Source organism: Haemaphysalis longicornis, unplaced genomic scaffold (assembly GCF_048455015.1).
Source record: "Haemaphysalis longicornis isolate Haplotype H1 unplaced genomic scaffold, Haemaphysalis longicornis Haplotype H1 scaffold_8, whole genome shotgun sequence".
NCBI lineage: Eukaryota > Metazoa > Arthropoda > Arachnida > Ixodida > Ixodidae > Haemaphysalis > Haemaphysalis longicornis.
This window is the reverse complement of record NW_027526445.1, coordinates 52,646,351-52,669,104: the sequence shown is the minus strand read 5'-3', so window position 1 is coordinate 52,669,104 and position 22,754 is coordinate 52,646,351. Positions and strand designations below refer to the sequence as shown.

The window sequence follows — 22,754 nt, the reverse complement described above, 5'->3', positions numbered from 1 at the left end:
CAAGCCCCTAAGCGCATGCGCGGCTTAGCTCAGATGCCCAGCCGCGCCTTTTGCGCTGGCACTCCGCGGAGAGCCGCCATGGTGCGGTATGTTCGCGCCAAGAGGGGACCACCCTTTACATGGCATGGTGATGCAGGCAAGCTAGCGTTTCTGTGGTCTTCCGAGCTAGATAGACCGGCCATTCTTAGAACGGCTCGCGACCTTTATCAGTATCAAATCTCCTCTTCTGTCCACTTTTTAGACAATAAGGGCACGTGCACATCGCCAAAAGTATGGTTTTAGATTCGTTTCCACGTGCTTCTGGTACCTGCGGTGTTACCGGGCCTACGTGATTAGGCGGCTATGATGGCAAAATAGCTATTGCAGTTTTGACGAGACAACAGCACTGCACTCAGTGGGCGCATGCGTACACAAAACAACACGCATGCATCGAGTTTATTGTTATCGAAGCTCCTGATGGTGTGAGAAGTGGGATTACACTGAAGTCATCGGCATGCGGTCACCAAACCACGTCACCATCCGCGGCTGGAATCGCACGTCGTGATTACATCAAGTGAAGCCAGCAGGAGAGCGTAATGTGCCACGTTCATCCTCCCGCATGGTCCCTATTTATGGAGCAGCTCTCTTTTGGCACAACAGCAGCTACAGAGTATTTACAAAAACGGAAGAGTATTGTTACAAGGGATAATAACATCAATGAATAAGTTGAAGGTTTTTGATCTAGCCAGAATGGACAAGACGATCTGTATCAATGGGTCACACACTGCCAGGTTTTGCAAGCATGGGACGGATATAAAGCAGCAAAAAATTCCAGTTCAGCCTTCGTGCACTTCTTCCTTTTCTGTGTTGTTTCACGAACAAAGATGGAATCGGTGCTCTTCATGCAAATCTTCAAACAGTCGTTGGGGTGAAGCCACCAGAAAGTGTCGTCATAGCATGGCGATGCCTCGGTCTCGCTGATCATTGTTGCAGATTCATTTCGCACCTGGCGGCTTAGCGGCCTTTCCAGCTGTTACAAAAGAGAAACAGGACATACATGAGGGCAGGTGCCAATAGAATTAGCTTTTGAAGAGAAAAAAAAAACCTGCCTGTTCCAATAGCTGAAGGGCTGAATTTGAACAGTTTCCTTAATGTACGTTTCTGCTTGAGAATCACAGCCATCACTTTGCGACATCTTCGCCTATAACCTCTACCCTATTTTCCTCCTCGTGCCATGGCAATGTAGTCTAGTTAGGCAATCACGAATGTGGAATGTGTTTACGTCATATTATTAACAGGAAACTGAATTTCTCTCTACTTCCATCATTACAATGGCGGCCGGGCCGATCGGACATGTGAACAGGGCTGCTTTTAAGTTCAGCGTGTTCAACGGATACATATTCGACTAAATGAGTGAGCAGTCTGGGATCCCACTTGCCAGTGTGCAGAAAAGCAACCTGTTGCATCGTAGAAGCGAGCAGTTGTCGCTGACATCAGGATGAATGGCGAGACGGTACACGGACTTCCAAGTGTTTTCGGATTTCAATCAGCGGATATTGTACAGTATAAGAAAACACCGAAAAGGTGAACGCCAGAACTGCTTCGTCTATGAAATGACACAACCTTTGGAGGCCATGATGAGGTTTTGTGCCGTCAATGTAAATATTTGAACTGCGTTAGAACGGTGGTTTGGGCTAGTGGGTGGTGCATACTGAAATTCGAAACAGCGCGAAAAGACGGGACAAGGAAACGACGACACAAGGCGCTGACTAACAACTGGTTGGTTTATTGCGCGGGTTGCGAACTATACCCAGAAAAGAAGGCGAGAAGGAACACAATAACAAAGAAGGTAGCACAAAAAAGAGCACGAAAATAAATTACGCTCACCTCCCCTCGCGGGAACCCTGTTGTGATGCGACGCTGAGGGGGGTTCAAGCGCAAGCGGAGAGCAACCGTCGACCGAAAGACCGCCGGAGAGCGGCACACCGGTTATATGCGCAACGCACCCGAAGGAGAGGAGACCGCGGAGAGAGAGAGTACTGCTTATGCGCAGCATCGCGCGCAGCGCCGCCCACCGGCGGAGTGAGAGCGCACTGGGCCGCACACCCGCAGATTTTGAGAGAGAGTGTTCGCTCTCACCTGGGCAAGCGCCGGCGCCAGTGCGTCTGCCGCGGCTATGACGCAACACAATCCAACACAATCCACTTTAACCGAATCCAATCCAATCCAATCCAAGCCAAGCCAATCGAATCGAATCCAATCCAATGCCCCTCGCGAGAGAGCGCTCGCTATCGGAGAGGAGAGGGGCTCTCCTCGCGGGAACCCTGGTGTGATGCGACGCTGAAGGGGGTTCCATTGTGCGTTTCCGTTGGGTCGATTACTCGAATTGCGTGAGCAATCGTCGGGTAATGCGAGAGAGAGACAGCAAGCGTTGTGCGGACGACCGTCGACTGAGAGACCGGCCGGAGCGCGCCACTCCGCTTATATGCGCAGCACGCCCGAAGGAGAGGAGACCGCGGAGAGAGAGGGCGCTGCACATGCGCACAGCGCGCTTGCGCCGTGCGCAGCGCCGCCCTCCGGCAAAGTGAGAGAACGCGCCGCACTGCGCGCGCAACAGATGGTAGGGGAGAGGGGGTGAGCGGAAAGAGACGCACCTGTGCGGACGCGGACAACGACGACGCAGGAAGGACAGGGCCGCCGGCAAGAGATGCTCCTCGCAGCGTCGCATCTAAAATGAAGTGCATTGAACATTGCACACAAAATACAAGATTGATACACGTGCATTGATTAAATGGTAGCAGCGCCGATACGAGACGTGGCCAGAGGCGCGAGGCAAGCAAGACATCCTGAACAGTTAGGCTTTTTATGAGTCCAGATAGCGGATTTCCTTTTTTAGTAATTCAATAGACGGCTTACTCACACAATCGCTGTCGGCCTTATGAATGAGGTAGGCTGCATAGATCTCACGCTCACGCTGACCCTTATACGTTCTTGCAACACGCGTATCGTGGAATCTGGGCGAGCAGCCGTGGTCTTTACAATGTGTGGCAAGATTGCTGCCAGTACCCGTTTTCAGTGTTTTTGCATGCTCGCGGAGACGATCGTTCAGACAGCGCCTGGTCTGACCGATGTAGGTCTTCCCGCAAGACAAGGGAACTTCATACACAACGGAGCGCCTACATTCTACATACGGTTTTGTGTGGCCTACATTCTACATGTGGTTTTTTGTGTGAATATAGGCGCTCCGTTGTGTATGAAGTTCCCTTGTCTTGCGGGAAGACCTATATCGGTCAGACCGGGCGCTGTCTGAACGGTCGTCTCCGCGAGCATGCAAACACACTGAAAACGGGTACTGGCAGCAATCTTGCCACACATTGTAAAGACCACGGCTGCTCGCCCAGATTCCACGATACCCGTGCTGCAAGAACGTATAAGGGTCAGCGTGAGCGTGAGATCTCTGAAGCCTACCTCATTCATAAGGCAGGCAGCGATTGTGTGAGTTAGCCGTCCATTGAATTACTAAAAATAAAATCCGCTATCTGGACTCGTAAAAAAGCTTAACTGTTTAGGATGTCTTGCTTGCCTCGCGCCTCTGGCCACGTCTCATATCGGCGCTGCTACCATTTAATCAACGCACGTGTATCAGTCTTGTATTTTGTGTGCAATGTTCAATACACTTCTTTTAAATGCAGAGCATTTCTGTAACTCACATGTAGCGTCCGCCATCCGTCCGCAACAGCTCAGCGCGCAGGTGCGCCCTCTCCCCCACTCCTCCTCTCCCGCATCACGCTACCCTCCTCGCTCTCAACAACAGGTCCGCACCCCTCCCCCTACACTACAGTAATACCTCGTTAACTCGAACTCGCATATCTCGAAAAATCGGCTAAGTCGAAATTTTCCGGGGCACCGAACCGTTTCCTATACGACCAGTGTATTTGTTGCCCTTTCTTTCGAAGTATTTTCGGGCCAAACTGCATATATCTCGAAACCTTGACTGAGAGTGGAACGAAAATTTCGCAGCCGCGGTCCGTTTCACGAGATTAGCGCGATGAGTCCCTCGATCTCGTTTAGCCGCGCCTGTCACAAAGCCGATGTATTCCCCGAACGTGAGGTCTGAGCCTAAACGCATATCAACTTCGTCAAACAACCCTGTGGCACGTCATGTGACGGTAGAGACATTCGTAGCGGTACAGTCAACGTTTTTAGACCTAATCTAAAAACGTTGGGTGCAGTGTACTAGAAGATAGAGGTGTGCCGTGCGGAAAAAAACCCAATGGCGTGCAGCGGCGGTGAAGATAGGCTTATAGCAATGCGTCAAGCAGCTAGAGGACTGCCCGAGTGCGACCGCAGAGCAGACCAGCATTACGCAGTAATTTCCTGGTAAGTAAAATTGCAGTGCCACAAAACCCAGCCGGTGTACGTCTCGTGTTTTTTTTTTTTCTCTTTCAAACCTTCACGAAAAGCAAGATTGGAGGCCGCTATTTAAAAGCTAGTAAGTAGTAGCGCCTTTATTGCAGAGGACTCGATAGTTCATGGCAATTCGCGCAACTTTGCTTATCTCGAAAATCCGCTTATCTCGAAATATTTCGCGGTTTTTACTACTTCGAGTTAACGAGGTATTACTATATATATATAAAAAAATAATAGTTATAGGCGCCTGGTTTCGATCCCACGACCCTGTGGGCGGAACGCGAGGTACATGGTGCTCTTCCCATTGCGCCACAAAAGCGACACAGAATCAAAGGGTACGAACGCCCCTTATATCCTTGACTCATTCAAACTACGTCAAGAAGCTGCTGATACACGGCATCAGTTGCATCGATCTTGTCTTCACCAGTTGTTGCAACGCACGACCACTGCTTAAAGACCCCTTAACAGTACACTTTAGCGACCACGAAGCCGTCGTTCTCAGCGTCCAATACAACGACAACAGCAACAAATAAATAAATAACGACTTACAACGACCTACTCCTTGCGTTCACTTCTTGCGTCACAAAAAAAAAAGAAAAATTGGGCCCATCTCTCCACGAGGGGGGACTCCAGTCGCAAAATCACGAAAGTAATAATTAATATATAAAAGAAATAATAATAAATAATAGTAATAAGCAATAATAGTTAACACATTCACTACCACCCCACCACCACCCCCCAAACGCTAACGTTAACGCAATACACCCACTCCCTACGCGACGCATTTACTCGAGTCCCCCCTCGTGGGGAGATGGGCGCAATTTTTTTTGTGCTCTTTTTTGTGCTTCCTTCTTTTTTATCGTGTTCCTACTCGCCTTTTTTCTGGGTATATTTCGCAACCCGCGCAATAAACCAACCAGTTGTTAGTCAGCGCCTTGTGTCGTCGTTGCCTTGTCCCGTCATTTTGCGCTGTTTCGAATTTCAGTAAATATTTGAATTGCTATTTGCAATTGATTTTGGAAAGCGCTCGTTTGACGTCAGTTCCGGTTGCTCCTCCCGCAAGCCCAAACGTTTCCTGGGCTATTTGGGGTTAGTAACGTTTTTTTTTTCACGAAGATTTCGAGCCGTTCCTGTAGGTGTTTATCTATGAGCCAAAATATTGGTTGGAAGCTCGTACAAAACAGGAAGCAACCACGCGGAACGTAGTCGAGTGCTGGCGTGTCGCAAGTAGGAGCGTACCTTTACCGTTCTTTCCTCAGACACATCGTGGTATGCCCTAGGCTCTGTGTTACTTTTTATATTTCTGTTTTTGCTGTTTCGTTGTTACCTCGGTTTGTAATTGTTGTGCTCCCCCTTACTTTAGGCCCTACCACGGGCCTGTAAGGTAGGGCATTATAATTGGCCGCGTATCTGCTTGTTTCGTTGCAATTTGTCGACAAAAGACGATAGTCTTTGTGAATGCCTACTTTTGCTTTCCCGCTCCCCTATCATGCTGTTCCTCTTCCGTCGCGCTCCTCCCAAGGTAAACGCACTAAAGGTTTGCTCATCTAAATTTAGATTTACCGCATTGCACTGCTAAAGGCCGGGTTCCTCGCTCCCAGCGCTGGAGTACGGCGGAGACACACGTGAGTCGAGGCGCCCTACGTCAACGTTTATAAAACCACATTTCCTTACACCACGTGAGTTCCAAGCTGAACGTGGAACCTATGTAGTGGAACCTTTTGCTGCTGTTGCCGTGCGATATCTCAAATGCCGCCAGGAGCACGGGCAACCGCAGGTGACGGTTTTCTCCAGTAGATATAGTATCTCCCTTGCTATCACTACAACCAAGTCTCCATGAACTTTTAATAACGCAACACAACAAATATATTTTACGTGTTGATGTTCCGCCTTATGTTTGTGTAAAATCTTGTTCTTTTTCAACAATGTTGACAAGTATGAATAGTGACACCAGACTGAGACTTTACATTTGGTTGTGCGTATATAACACTATTGCGCAGATTTTGTTTTACTTTGGCCGGGTGGCTGAATCCAGTCACAGACAGACAGACAAACAGACGTACAGACAGACCAAAAGTGCTGGATTTAAGTAGCCCAAGGAAGAATATCGTCTTTAAAAAATAACAAAATAAAGCGTGGCTAAGCATGACATGCCAGATATTTACGGCTATTGAAATGCGGTACTTTAAAATTGAAAGAAAAGATTGGTGTTAAGTAACCGTGCAAAATGTCTCAAAGCATACATGCGGTGTGCATATTACTAATAAAACTGCCCATAAATGGTTGGTTCGTTTAATTGGGAAAGTCCCCATCCTGGCACCATTAAACATTTCCACCAGGGATTACAGGACTCCACGTATGGGAGCTACCCCAACAAAGTCTGAAAAACGGCCCTATTTATTCCGCTTTAGTAAGATATGTACAAGCAGCCGTATATAAAACCATGCCAAATGTAGATGCAGCTCGAGATATCGGGTCAAAACGAAGCATAAGCGGCAATCCCCGCATAACATGTGCCAAATCACGTAAACAATTTAACGCCATGAACCGCCGCGGTGGCTCAGTGGCTAAGGCGTTGCGCTGCTGAGCACGAAGTCGCGGGTTCGATTCCCGGCTGCGGCGGCCGCTTTTCTGATGGAGGCGAAAAGCAAAAACGCCCGTGTATACGAGATTTCGGCGCACGTAAAGAACCCCAGGTGGTCAAAATTAATCCGGAGCCCTCCACTACGGCGCGCCTCATCGCCTGCGTCGCGTCGTCGCGTTAAACCCTGCAATCAATCAATCAATCAATCAATTTAACGCCATGTTTTTCGTCACATCGCCCACCATAATAAAAAAAATTTATGCATGAAGGGCACGCCAACAAAATAAACTGTTTTTGTTAAGTGCCTACAATTGCAAAAAAAATTAACATCTCTTCCCAAATAAAGTAGAGCGAAGTGCGCAACCTTTCTAACCTCAAAACTGCACCGAGGCTATTCAAACACTTCAATGAAAATGCGTCCAATCGATCGTCAAACCTTCAAAGGCCAAATGGCAAACGAAGAACGAAGCCCTGCGTCGTCGAATGATCTAAATGTATATATCATATCAGAGAAAGGTAAACTGTTCTACTGCTTCACGATCGATGTGTGTATTAAAGACGATAGTATATCTTCGGCTACTTAAACGAGGCAATTTTGGTCTGTCTGTCTGTCTGTCTGTCTGTCTGTCTGTCTGTCTGTCTGTCTGTCTGTCTGTCTGTCTGTCTTGAAAATTGGCGCGGAAAGACGTTGACTAAGAAGAGAAATACACAGGACGACGCGCTACTAGCAGCTCTTCTTAGTCAACGCCTTTCCGCGCCAATTTTCCACATTAATCAACAACTCACCCAACTTGCCATCCTATCTGCCTGCCTGTCTGTCTGTGACTCGATTGATCCACCCGGCCCAAGTGAAACACAAGCTGCGCCATTGTCTTATGGGGGGCGCTGTGAGCGCTGTGAGCTAGTGGACGAGTCTGTGCTGCTCCCGTTGACATCGACTTTCCTGCGCCCTTACGAATTCTTGTACAGAAGAACGGAAATTTTCAACGTTGTGAGTGCGCGTGGCATCGAAATTGGTACTTCGGCGAGGGCTTCAGCGCCCACCGCCTTCTGCAACGAAAGCTTTGCTGGTCGCTTGGCGGGCAGGCCTAGGTTGCCGCTTCCAGATCAGCGAATGCCGGCTGATGCCTTCCGTCTATTCACGTGCTACCAGTTCTGCTCTTCGTGCTGGCTGCTCTGAAACGCCGAGGCGCACGTGAGCTCGCACCGCCATTGTTTACTCCCCCGACCGCGGCACACGGCTCGAACATGGACCATGCCTCATCGATGCCGGGCTTGACCCTGGAGTCCTCGACAGCAATGGAATGCGCCTCGGCCAGTTCCGGCCAGCTTCGAGGTACCCCAACGATTCATGCATCTACGCCGCCTCCTAAGGCGCCAATGCAGCAACCACCAATATCAGCATCCGACATAGCCACCCAAGATTGCGCGGCCAAGCGCTATATAGGGCCTGACACTCCCGTAAACTGGACTCCCCAAGTCTTCGGGATCGTACAACATGTTTGTCAACCCACGCGGCGGTAGTTACATGGCTAAGCTGCCCAATCAAGTCGCACAACGCCCTCTTGACGCTTGCCTCGGCAACAAAGTGTTTAGTGGTTACACCTACCACCGCCTAACCATCACGATCTCTTTCTGGGGGCCTTCCCTAGAAGCCGCCGCCAAATTTCAGAACATCCCATCAATAATGGTTACAGAAACGTTTACTCTACCAGTCCCAGCATACCTCACCTCGGGAGGCGACCTCAAAAGCTACGTGTGATGGAGTAAACGTCGGAAGGACCCAGGGACTCTCAGTGCGGACCTCACCGGTCTAACACATAAAGGTGGTGTCTGCACGATACCTTGCACGCAGCCGCACATGCCTCGTTACCTTAAGTGGACCGTCAGAACCACCTGCCTGCCTTCATTACTTTGGCTGCGTCATTCGGATTCGTGAGTACCGCCCATCCACGGTACTCTGCTATCAGTGCTTACTTCCGGAACATATGAAGGCCTCTTCAGTATAATGTGCTGTTGTGCTAGTTGGTGCATTATGTATCACAAAACTTGCGCTAAATGGACATACAGACAGACGAAAGAAGACGGACGATGCACAACTCACAACTATTTATTTGCAGGAAAAGAAGTTGCCTTATATAGGCTTCTACAAGACAGAAAGAACACATAAAAGCAGATAGTAAAATTGATGGCAACACCACAATACTCAGAGCCCGCGAACCACTAGCTGTCTAAAAAAACAAGCTTATATAAGGCAACTTCTTTTCCTGCAAATAAACAGTTGTCAGTTGCGCATCGTCTGTCTTTGTTCGTCTGTCTGTATGTCCATTTAGCGCAAGTTTCGTGATACATGAAGGCCTCTTGCCAGACTTCTCCAAAGGACGTGGACATTAAGGCTGCGGCGCCAAGAAATCGCTACTCATTGTGCCGCCACAATGATTATGACATTACGTCGGTGAAGGGTCCTACAAAGCTCCACGCCAGAGAGAAACTGCGAGACTTTTTTTCGACAAAATCACCACAACAATGCTACGCAAACACTGGTACTGCGTTAGCACTATCAAACAGGTTTGTAGACTTGGAGGAAAAGCAGGAATGCGACAAATCAGCGTAATCAAATGGGCGCCAACGACTCGGCGATCACGTCCGCTGGTGCTGTGAAGCGCTTACGTCAATCACCAGGCACTGCCTGCAAGAAACCACCACTTTCAACGACGGATTCCGCAGATAGCGTTGCTGACCTGGACCACCAATTGGCAGAGTTCCAACCAAAACACTAATGTACCGGGAACGTCGTGCAACCTTAGTGCAACAAGCGAAACGCTAGGGAGCACCTCCTCCAACAACTGCCACTTCAGTGCGACGTCGCCCTACCACTGCGCAGCGTGAACAGCAACAGAATGTGACTGCTCCTCCGCCTGCTATTGCAGCGCAACTTCGGCAATTACCTCCTGAATCGTCCCACCTTGCGGCCATGGAACTCCCCGCTTTTGTAGCAGAACAATTGTAACATCTGACAACGGTTCACGTGGCCCTCCTACGCCCATGATGCCTTCAGTGGTCCCTCAAGGAATGAATGCTTCCGCAAGCCCGCTACCACGCAACTGTGTACTTCACTGGAAATACAGTGTTCTAACCAGGAAGGTAGGAGAGACAAAATCGTCATCTCATAATCACACTTCAAACGTAGGCTCTTCTCTTGCAGGAGACCAACTCAAGGCCACGCATTGCGGGATTTACTCCGAACTCTCCACCTATCATTTCGGATAGCCGTTGCAGCAATGCATCTGGTCCACCTGGTAAAGTGGCGATGTACATAGCCACCTATTATCCCCAGACCCAAGTGCCGTTAGTATCTTGGCGCGGTGAATGGCAGGAAGTTGTTGCCGTGTTGGTTCGCCTTCCCCGGAAGGACGCGCTCTTGGTGTCGTGCTACGTGCGTCCATATAGTGCAGTACACCTCGACTGCGAATGGGCTGGCTTGTTCACCTTCGCCGTACGTACCGAGGATGCACAGGTCTAGTCGGTGGGGATGGGGTTACCCTTCATCCAGTGCGCATGGCTTTGCAGTGTTAAACACATTCACAAGTCAGTATTTGTTTGTGCTACTCAATGCTCTACACACATCGACACGCCGTTGAGATTATCCTCGCCACCACCCTTATAACCCAGACTTCTCTTGGTGGATGGGTGTAAATCCTGTTTCATGGTACCGTAGGGTAGACTGCGGGGGCGGTAATCACTACCCCCTACGTCTTGGTTTGTCTGCAGTGTCCCAACGATGCCTATGGCTCCGCTGTCGTGTGACGGACTGAGATCTGTTTAGGAGGGTGTTAGGTCTCTACCCGAAACCCTATGTGACGCAGTGTCTGTTTTATGCGCCGACTTTAAGGATGCGACGTGAACAACCTGGGTGGAAGAGTCTAGGCCCGTTCCTGTCCTGCATATTCCTCGATTACAGGCAGCTCGTCGTCGTGCTGAGATGGCCGTGAGCCGGTGCCCAGGATCGCTAAAATAGCGAGCTTCCTCGCGCCACAGCTGCCGCCCGCCGCCACGAGAAGCGCCTTTCTAGACAAACTTGGCTAGATTGGTGTGCGTCCATTGGGCCATCCTCAATGAAATCTTCCATCTGGCGCACATTCCGCAGCATGGAAACTGAGGCACGACCACCCGACCCGACCACTAGTGCGTGCCTTGCCTCTGGAAAAACACCAAATCAGTTTGCACTACAGCTAGCCCAAACATTCTTCCCTGTTGTCCACCAGGTTCATTCACCATTCATCGGACAACCACATTTCCCTCCTGAAGCACGAGCGTCCCCAGCTCAGATGGACATTGGTGGCGTGCAAGGGCCTTTTACAATGCCGAAATTCGTGACCGCCATCGACCAGGCAAAGCTGCGCACAGCTCCTGGGCCAGATGGTGTCTCGTATGATGTGTTCAAGAACGCTGATGGCCCCGCTCTTCAGTAGATGCTGGACTCACTCCACGCCACTTGGGCCTCGGGACGAGGAAGTAACTTTATTGTGTCCAGAGGAAAGGCCTAGTTATGGCCGGTGTGCTTCAGACGACGGCCAGGATGTCTTGGCTCCTAGCGGCGTCTTCAGCCCTCTGGACGGCCCAACGCTGGATAGCAGGGCCCTCGCTAAGCAGCACGGTCTCCCACTGCTCTTTGGTGTTGATAATAAATGTTCCCTCTGTATTGCTGAAGTCTGTTCTTTGTATAGCAGGGCATTCCAAAAGCATGTGTGCCAAACTTGCAAGCTGGGGTAGTGCTTACATTTACCGTCACGAATTTCTGGGTGGAAGTGCCTGTAGAGGCCTGGGTTGAGATATGTATTAGTCTGAAGACGTCTCCATGCAACTTCTTGTTTTTTTGGTCAGCGAGAGGTTGACTGCAGGGTACTTCGGGGGAACTCGCAACTTCCTGAAAATATGCGGATGTAGCGCCAATACCGACACCAGGCAAGCCAGTGCACCGCATGAGTAACCTCAGGCCGATTACGTGCACTATATGTAAGATGCTGGAACGTATGCTCACTACTCGCCTGTCTTTGCGGCTTGTTCCCTGCGTGTGGTATCATCCCGCTCAGATAGGTCTCCACCCAGATCTCGGTATGGTAGATGGCCTGGAACATCTTTAGAACATGGTGCTATTGGGCGGCACACCTCGTAGCATACGAACACACCTACCAATGGATGTCCTAGAGACTTATGACTATGTCAGTCACTTAGCGATCTTCACCGTGCTACGTCTGCCGAAAGTCCCAAGAACGGTCTGCCATTTGGTGCGATCTTGACTCGACCATCGACTTTTTCTATACAAATTATCAAGAAACGGGGAGTACCAGAGGGCTCCGTGTTGGCACCAGTGCTGTTCAATGCGGCACTCCTTCCCTTCGCATAGCAGTTAGCCACCATTCCCGACATTTTCTTAATCATCCATGCCAACGACGTTACAGTATGGTCGGTACACGAAGATTTGAACGGTCAGCAGACAAGCCTCCCGGCAACCTTAGACAAAACTGAGAATTGCTGTGCCACAATCGGCTTGACCCTATCGGCTGCCAAACGACCTTCAAGTCAATCACAAATAAATGGGGCTGATGTCGTCTTTCCCACATGCCAATCAACTTGACCTTAAACGGCCATGCTCTCAATCCCATGTTGTCATTGCGAGTGCAGGGAGTAGAACTTGATGCTTCTGGATCCGCGGATCCATGGATCCGTTCAGTACGCGGTAAGGCTGCCAAGACATTGCACCACTTTCGACGTCTCACCTGAAAGACCGGCGGTGCCTGTAGTCGCATGGCACGCATCCTATTACGGTCTGTTTGGCAACCCCGGCTGATATAACAAGACCAGTTGCAGTATTTCAGTAGATGGGACTGGGGCCTACTGGAACTATTATTTCGAGAGGCTGTACGGGTTATTATAGCCCTGCCACGACTGACCCCAATTCCGACGCTACAACTGAAGGCCGAGCTGAACACCCTGGACGAGCTTGTTCAATAGAGGAGTGCACGTCTCTTAAAATTTCAAACACTTCCTGCTGTTGCAGCATTGGCCCACTACTATGATTCAAGGTCACCTACTATATCACAAAAATCACCTTGCTTTCCACTTTAGAATCGTAGCCAATCCACAGACAACCAGCCACTTACCCAGATACGCCGCTTTCTTAACCAGGCACTGCAGCCCAACCCCCTTCCCATGGAGTTGGATGGCACAATCGATGCACTGCAAGGGTAAGTTGACGCAGGAATAACCAAAAACCTTTTTGCACATCAGCCTTGTGTGTCCCACTCGTTCGGAAATGCGGCAGACCTGCTCGTGCCTCACCGAGGTACCCTTGCCTTCAATCATGGCAGAACTTGTGGCCATCCGAGATAGGCTATCTTCGTCAGAGCATGGCTTCCGCAGAAACCCACCATCCTGCCTTCATCTGTGCACCGACTCCACAAAGGCAGTACATGAACTCTGGCGCGACGCCGAGTCCCTCGACTTGACCTGTAATGTGCATCGTAATGTAAGCTTCTTTCCGTGCCATGTGCGAGTTATGTGGAACCTACGGTCGACAACTGCTCACACGGATGCTGACGCGGCCTGCGATCCTCGGAGGGTGACTGGACCGCTACCCCTGCTACGGTTTTCGAATAGTGATACTCTCATCATTCACAAGGAATCTCTCAGGCGCCCCACGCGTGCCTTCCTCCCTCCGCGTGGATCGGACCTTCCTCGCGGTTTCATTCACCGCGAGGCGGTGGCGCTCCGGAGAATCCGCGTGGGCTCAGCTTTGACCCAATCGACAAAGGCCTTATGGAGGACGCAAGCTCCCCGAGAAACATGCCTCTTCGGTGAAGCCCTTGCCTCTCAAGATACTGTGGACCACCTCCTGGGAACGTGGTAGGGTCTCCAGCAGCACGATTTCACCACATGAAGTCCTCGGGTACCACCCAATACGACCGCCTGACTATCACCACTGGACGCACAATCCGCAATACCGGCCACTCCTTAACTTCATTGCGCATACGGGACTGCTGGACTTTATTTAGTTTATGCCGAAGGGCCTAGTTGCGAAATAAAAAAGTGTCCTAAACCAACAGTCAAATCTAAACTTCTGAAGCTGCAAGAAATGTCCATACTTGTTAACGTTTGTTGAGTGAGTACAAGACATCACGCATATATAAGGCAGAAAACCAATTCATCAGAAATATTTGCCGTGTTTCCTTATTTAAAAATTCATGAATGCTTCGTCAAATGAAATACTACATACACTGCGGAAAACCGTCGCCTGCTGCGCGCGCCACTAAAGCTTCTGACTACATTTTGAGAAATCAAACGGCAACGGTAACGAAAGGTTTCACTATTCGGGAGCGCTCGCATCGGCGGCGCTTGCATCTAGGCACTCGACTTGGAGCACAGGAAGGCGGTAACTTTAAATTGATTCGAGCAAATCTCTACCGTGTTGGTCTTCGGAGGGGCGAGACCTGAGAGGAACAGCATGAAAGGTGAGCGGGGAAGAGAAGAAAGGCATTTACTTGGCAGGGTTTTAAGTCGACTATCGTCTTTCGTCGACATTTGCAACGAAAGGAGCAGATATGCAGCCATTTTATTGTATCTATAGTCGTTCCTTTTCGCGAATTTCCAGTAACCGTTAAGGATGCCATCGGTCCGACTGAGACAGCTTTCGCTTTAAAAAGCGTTCCCATGAAGACGCCATGCAGGCAAAACACAAATTTGGTTCATTTGAAATATTGCGTCGTTAGAATTGTACTGGCACGACTTTTAACGTAACAATCGAACAAGTAGGCTATATAATTCACAACTCAAAAGAAGTGCCTAACGTCTATGGCGGCTTTCTTTTGTTATAATTTGAACGTTCTAGCCGGGTTGTTTAAACGAACGTAAATAAGGGAATCATTGTCTTGATTGACTTTCCGGTCAGGGCGAAGTACACTGATACTGGCCAAAAAACGGTTTTTAGGCACCTTCCCCTGTTGAACCCCTGCGACTTGCTTAGTGCGTACCACTCTTGGGTTAGTAGCGGGACTTTTCGGGGCTCGGGCCGTATATTCATCTGCACATCGCCTGTTTAACAGCACTTCTGCTGCGAAATACCACCAGTGCCATGTGTGTGCTTTCTATAGTAGCGAGTCAAGAAGCGGATATATAGGAAAACTTTTCCGACTACTTTCGGTGGTGGGTAGGTTTATGCACGCCACAATGGCTTAGCGCACAGGTAGTGTAAGGATCTGTGAAGAAAAAACGCAAGTAATTGACCGCGCCTAACCTAATTATGCACATTGAATATCTTGTTTGAAAAACAAGTTAGAAGGATTATTTGAAATTGTCAACGCCCTATTGCCGTGACACCGGAAGACATTGCCGTGACATTTGGGCATGACACGCGATTATGCAAAATAAGATATTCAGAAAATTAACTGACAAAACCACAATTCTTCCATTCTTCTAGCGTCTTCCCACAATTGCCCCATGAAATAAAACAATGAAGGATGCGGTGCCTGGAAGGAAAAAAACCTAGATTCCCATGCACGCTTTGAAAGTAGTTGGATGACAAAATTGTTTGCGTCACCTGCAATAATTCTCCACAACACCATGCTAAAAGATTGACCAAAGACCAGTAAATACAGTTTACCTAAACTTAAATCGTATTGCCGGATCCCTACCGGCTGTTCTTCGTACTGACGTTCCTCTCAGAAGTCACAATTAGATGGGTTCTCTTGTATTTATGGAAATTTATTGACGTCACAAAATGTAATTTGTAAGCGCGTATTCTTTATGTGTATTGTATTTATGTACTATGTGTCCGTGTATGGGAAAGATATTTGGAGGAAGATTAAGATTTTGACGTATCTGCTCTTCTGCAAGTTGATGTCGCCACAAGAACGTACGAATGTTAGAGTAAAAGCACCTTATCCCCCATGTTGGTGTAACACGCATCTAGGGTTGGTTCTTTACTGACACAAACACTATGGTAAATGGTGTATGCGTGATTCGAGACCGCTCCTTTTCTCTTCCCATGTGCCCTCTGGGCGTCCTCTTCCGTCCTGGTGTACTATCCCACGTTGCCTACGGTTGGGCGCTCGTGCTGCACAGATTTGCTGACTACGGACGAGAAATATCCCCCAATTCGAGCCGTATACAGATCCGCTGTAGTGTATATATATTTTCAACGATACGTCTCGTTGCACCAGCTCAGGGTCTGACAACAACAATGTCCTCACTGCTCTATCATGATCCTCAAGAATGGCAGAGTCGATTTTCCTGTATCGCCATTAGTGCATGTCGCATTGTGTTCCGTCGTCCGCGGCACGTGGTAAATCATCACACATGCATTCCTGAGTATTACTGAAGTTTACATGCGGCTACAACCGCGAAATATGACAGCCCCAATTCCAATGGTTCTGCCTCTACGGGAATTTCTGCGCTGTAGTGGATTCGCGCTTGGCATTGGGCAGGGACAAAGGCAACCTATGCGTCAGCTATGATCTCTAGTTCCACTCACGGCTCAAAGCGGTCGCAGCGCCTGCCTTGTAGTCGATGGCTGTAGATGCCTCACTGCTGCTTTCCATGAACGAGTCGCGCAACGTGATAGCTTTCTTGCTTGTCTTTACCTGAAAACGAAACGTTTTCACCGATTGAATTCGTCGGCATATACTCTAACAACCCCCCCGCATAGCGGAGCTCGTATGTTCGCTCCTCCCGCTGCAAGCCGAAATCGATAGGGTAAAGCCTGTTAGGGTAAGTCATTCCTTCCACATCAAATATCTGTAAACTAACTTAGCGGTGATTCCTTGTTTTTCACCGGACAGGTGCCGTAATAATTAATTGGAACAAGGGCTTATGAATATGACAAATTGTCTGCCATTACCGACCCGTCGCGCTGGCTCAGTGGCTAAGGCGCTCTGCTGCTAAGTACGAGGACGCGGGTTCGATTCCCCGCTCCGGCGGCCGCTTTTCTGATGGAAGCGAAAAGCAAGAAAGCCGGCGTGTTGGAAATTTCGGCGCGCGTTAAAGATCCCCAGGTGGTCAAAGTTAACCCTGAGTTCTCCACTACGGCGCGCCGCATGGCCTGCGTTGCGTCGGAGTATTAAACCCTACAATCGATCAGCCATTAGCTGTTCACAGAAAGCTTTTTCTATTAAGGCAGCCTCTTTTAAACGCAAACCAATGCAGCCAGGCAGCTTCCGGAAGAAAGAAATTACTGCATTTTTACGAGACCGTGATCCAACTACTTCTGACGGCACCTTGTTAAAATGCCGTGGCTGCTGTGACATGGAAGAGGAACAGATGATTTAAAATATTTTCTTTTCATACGAGCGCTGTATGGCATGCAGTCAACTGAAAGCATCCTACAAAAACGATATTTATACATATATGGACCAATTATAGACAAGCTCTACCTCACATGCAGTCAACTGACAACATCCTCAAAAACGATATTTATAAATGTATCGACCAATTAATAGGCATATTTTTAGTTTACCTTATATGATAACTTCTATTGTGTTTTTGTGAATAATGGCGGTGAGAAGGGCGCAGCGTAGCATCGGGGTCTGTGGAGTGAGATTAGCATTTCAAAGTGATGTATGATTCATGTTTTCTTCATAATTTGGATTATTTGTTCGAAAGTTTTTCCTGGGAATCAAATCATTGCTATCAGAAGAAAGTAGGTCTTTTAATAAAGCGACTCGTATTTTTCTTTGTGGCCCCTTCAGGATAACACACGTAGCCACGGTGATTTCCAACGGGTCACATACCTTGGTCATCAGTTTCTTGAAGCTCGACGAAGCGAAGCAGAGCAGCGGCTTCTGACTCTGCGCGCTTACGTCAGTCATCTCCTCGATCTGCTGGTGCTTGCGCTTGTCAGTCGGGTCGCCCTTGCGATCCGTCTCGGCGTCGCTCTTCATGATCTCCTTGATGCTGGCTATTTCGCACAGGTCCTTCTTCTGGTACAGCATCTTCCAGTCGAACTTTTCGAAGAACGGGTGCGTCTTGAGGTCGCTGTAGGTCGTCGAACCGAGTCGATCCACCGGGTTCTTCTTGAGCAACCGGTAGGTGAAGTCCTTGGCAGGCGTGTTGGCCGAGTTCGGGCGCTCCTCTGGCCGCGGCCACTTGAGCGGCGATGTTATGATGCGCTCCCGTAGCATCTGCTTAGACTTGCCCCGGAACGGCACCCGCCCTGTCATCAGCTTGTACATCACGATCCCGGCCGACCACCAGTCCGCGGCACGCCCTGCAGGCAGACTGCGTGAACCGCTGTATATTCCGGGTAAAGGATTTAAATAAACGTCAAAGCTAGATGACCCGTTGCTAGCGTACGGTCAGCGCAGATAGAGCGGCTTCCCTACTTGCTCACCATGACATTTACCCCTCCCAGCGCTACTTAAACACTCGAAAGTTGTTCCGCAATTTCTCATGTATAAAAAGCTTCGGTTTTCTCATGCGTGGATGATTTGAAATTGTATGATTCAGAGGAAGTAGTTAAATACTCTGATCCATAAAGTTACACTAAGAAGGCTGCTGGCAGAGTTGGAGTATATCAATACTGAGACGGAGAATTTCTCCACTTACTGACATACTTCAGCGAAGTAGCCGGTTAGCTGAGAAAATAAACTTATGAAAATGAAAAAATTAAAGTGTACTTTTCCTGCTACACGACCCATTCACTGGAGTATTAAAATTCCGAGCGCGGTTTTAAGATTGTGGGTTCTAATGTAATCGGTAACGGGCTAACGGTGTTCCATGGCGCGGTACGAAAAGAGTAAAAGTTGACTACAAATCGGTGCTCGCTTTGAGATGTGTACGTAGCATACTGCAACGCACATGGTCGTCTCAGTATACCTTTATTGCTTAGGGAAATGTGTGAAACTCTCTTCGCGATGCCTTTTATTTCCTCAGCTTTTCATAAATAGGAACTCAGAGTAGGTATCTCACGATTCAGAGATACAGTTTAAACATTTATGTTTTGTTTTGTTTTGGTATCGTCCCGTGCTACAAATACCCGGCTGTTCTGATTCCGTGATTGGGCAAATAGGACAGCGGAAGCCTTTTTGGAAGAGCTCGAGCACACGGTTCCAGGAGGCACTGCCCAGTGTGTCCACGATTATAGGGACCGGGCAGCGGAGCGGGTGGCGCCACCACTCGGCGCTCCATCGTTAGTGGAATGATTCTGTGCATTGCACTACGCAGCTTCCCATTGTTTTTGCGATGTTTGCTTCAGTGCTTTTAATGTTTCGGTGGCGTTGTGAGCGGCTATGTGCGGGGAAACGAAGTCTAGACACATGTGTTACGTTCTTAGATGCAATAGCGGCAACGTAAACTTGCCGGACGCTTCTAAAGTTGGGTACGGGCTACAATGACACGAGCGCTCGTTTTGCCGGGATCTACGCTTGGCTCCACCCGATATGAGTACGAATAAAACTACTATTATTAGTATTCATTTCTTTTTAAATGCACTAATGGCTAAGTAAACTTGTTGAACGCTTCTAAGTTTCGGAATGGGCTACATTGACATGAGCGCGTTTTGCAGTGCTCTGCGCCTGGCTCCGCACGATCTGAGTAAGAATAAAACTATTAATATTAGTATTCATTTCCACCACTTTTAATTAACCTTACTCATTTCAATGAGTACGGTTTTCACTCCAGCCTTAACGATGGCATATCTCGATGCGTGTGCTTTGAAGAGAAAGGCACTTACGTACGAGTTGGATTACCTTGTGGCCGCGGAAACCTCGCTGCACTTTATACTTTCTTTATGTAACAGCGACCGTTGTGCCTTCGGATTTCGTGAGTGGCATCATGGGAGCCTCACAACCGAAGCGGAACTCCCACGCTTGCAGTGGTAATTTTATCAAGAGCCAAAGTTATTCAACCACCCAACAGCCCAAGCTACAAACCATCTTCCCTCCCGCTCCCATTTTACCACCTGCGTTGAAAAAAGGCTGGCATCGACAGTTTAAAAAATGTGGCAGTGTTAACGTCAGCCTGTGTTTTTTATTGCTTAAGTATTCTTTGTGGAGTCCCTAAAAATCGCGTAATGCCTCGTGAAGAAACCGAAAACGCGTGAGTATTTGCCTAAAATAGGGGTGCATCGGCCGGAGTCCCCCAGCACAGAGGCATTTCCGGAACGCTGGAAGCATTTAGGATTCTGGGAGGGGTGCATGGAAGTGCAAAATTAAACAGCAAAATCATCTGGCCCTCCGTCTAATGACGGCGATAGTGGAACGCGAAGCTCCCTTCGGGCGAAATATAATGGGAAAGGGTCAAAGTCTAACGCTGTGATCAAAAGACCAAACTCCGTGCTGGTCAAACTCAAAGCTCAACCAGGGAAAGTTTAAATCCAGAAGGCAACCAATAAAACCCACACGAGAAAGTTTTGCGAGCCACCATCAGCGTGGTTAGACGGAAGAGTGCATTATTTTTCAAGCGTAGGTGGCAGCATGTAAAACTCGACCGCAGCATTCAGTTGTGAAACAGAGGGCAGGTTTTTGGCGCCCTCCCTTCTCTCGTCCTTCACCCACGGCGGGGGTGGAGTGACGTCAACACGTGGGCTTCATAGAGTTTCACACTAATATATAGTAGAGGGAAATCTGGCGTCATTGTCTATGGGAGCCGCGTCGGCGAGCATTCCGTCATGAACCGGGCAGGCACGTTCCACTTGTCCTTGACATTTCTCATGAACGGGCTGAAAAGTTGGCTCTGGCTTACAAAAAGCAACAATATTGCTGTAGACGGTTCATCAAATTTGTTTTGTCACCATAAAATTAAACGTCCAAAAAGATTAATTCGTCAGTGATTATGTAGAAGCTTGATGCACATCAACAAAAACACGTGACACTTTTAAATGCAGAGCATTTCTTTAACTCACGATGTCACCCGTTCTTGGCGTCCGTAGTTGTCCGCATCGCTCGCCTCGACATGCCCGGCTCAGACGTTTCGCTATCGGCGCGATCAACATTCGATAGCGCGCCCAGGCACGTTTTAAGGACACTCTCTCCCCTCTCTCGGACTCAACGTGCGCCGAGGCTGCCATTTTACTAGTGACGAGCGCTCTCTCATCAGCAGTTGCCACAAGTGCAACAACACTAACTTAACGCAAACTACTTAACGTCGTGCGCCCCCGAAAATGCTCTGCATTTGATCGTGCCCCTCGCGAGGGGGATGTTTCACTGCGTCGCCATGCGAACAGTTTGCCACGCTTTAGTTTCAGTTCCGTATCTCCCCGCCGCGGCCGTGGAGAGAAGGCGGCCGGCCGCGACTCTCGCCACCGCGGCGCTGCGGTTGCGAGTTGCGCTAGGAAAGCGAGCGTCGTCTGCTAGCGGGGAGCGAAACGCGTTCCGCTCGGCATCTCCGGTCTTCGCCACTTCTGGCTGCGCACTGCAAAAGAAATAATTTTTGCTTTTTGGGGTGGTCTTTGTGGCGCCTTTGCAGTGCCGTGTGAGCGAGAAGGTTGGAAAGTATGCACATTGACAAATACGGGTTTTTATTTTCCCAGAGAAAAGCGCACCTCAGCGCCCATTCTAAAACGGGGGTCTCGCACGCGCCTTTCTAGATGGAAAACAAAGTAAATGATCGCCACACGCCTGACGGCTTTTATGTAGACGTTATCGTAAAATATAGCTTTTTTGTTGATTTTGGCTTCCAGACAAAAAAGAAGCCATATGGCTAGCTAAGCCAAGTACCTATAAACCGGATTATAGGTCGACCCGGTATATAGGTCGACCCCCTACCTTGAGGTGGGAAGAGTTGACAAAAAAAATATGGCACAGAAGCGCACTCACAATGTCTATATTTATTTTCGACGCCCGTCTGTCACTGCCACTCACTATGCCTGCCGAAGTCACTCGTACGAGCTCTGAGTCGTCCGAGGATGACTGCTTCGCACTGTCATCTTCCATGCCATCAGGCGCGTTGGTGATGAAGCACTTTCTGAACGCTCGTGTAACCATGTCGTCGGGCAGCGACTGCCCAGAGAAGGACACCCAGCTTGACACGGTCGCAACAGGCCCGTATACGTCTTTTTGTTGTCGCCGGCTATCCACTCATTGTACAGTTCGCGGAGCCGGTCCGCGCATGGCCTCCGGAGCGATCGTGAGCGAAGTTCCCGGACGAAGTCCGCCACTTTGTTCTCCAACTCGGGGTGCACCGCTTGACGTCCACAGAACGATCGGTTTCGGGGGTTGCACGCGCACAGCTTAGCTTTCTGGCTCCGCCAGTACCGCACACTTTTCTCTGAAACGCCTAACTGGCGTTACGCCGCCATATTCCCATTCTGCTCGGTGACTCAAACGCCGTCAGCTTAAACGCCGCGGTGAACTGGCGTCGACTACCGCCACTCATCTCGGAACAGAGACGTACAGAAATGTACGCACGCACGCGTAATAGACGAGTAAAAGACGAAAAACTAGAGAAAAGCGAAATCAAATAAAGGCCTGATAGAGCGAGATAGCAGTCCGACACGAATGGCGATTGGCGACGGACTACGCTTGCACATTGTTGCCAGACAACGATTTACATTGTGCCAATGACCGCTATATAAGACGAGGGGTGACTTTTGTGCGGATTTTTTTGAAAAAAAAACTCGACCTATATTCTGGTTTATACGGTAGGTGAGGAACGTCACTAGCGGCAATGGCGCCGCTCACGGCGGCCCACAACTGTAGCGATAGAATTCCCTCTAGTATATATTAGTAGGAAACTCTATGGTGGGCATAGCTTTGCAAGCGCTTTGCAGCCGCCGGGCTCCAGATGCGCG

General features: G+C 49.2%; 1 pseudogene; it reads right to left on the bottom strand.

Moving 5' to 3' along the window:
* The window catches only part of LOC144148298 (microtubule-associated serine/threonine-protein kinase 3-like), a 226,731-nt pseudogene that overhangs the window by 178,076 nt on the left and 25,901 nt on the right, over nt 1-22,754 (bottom strand).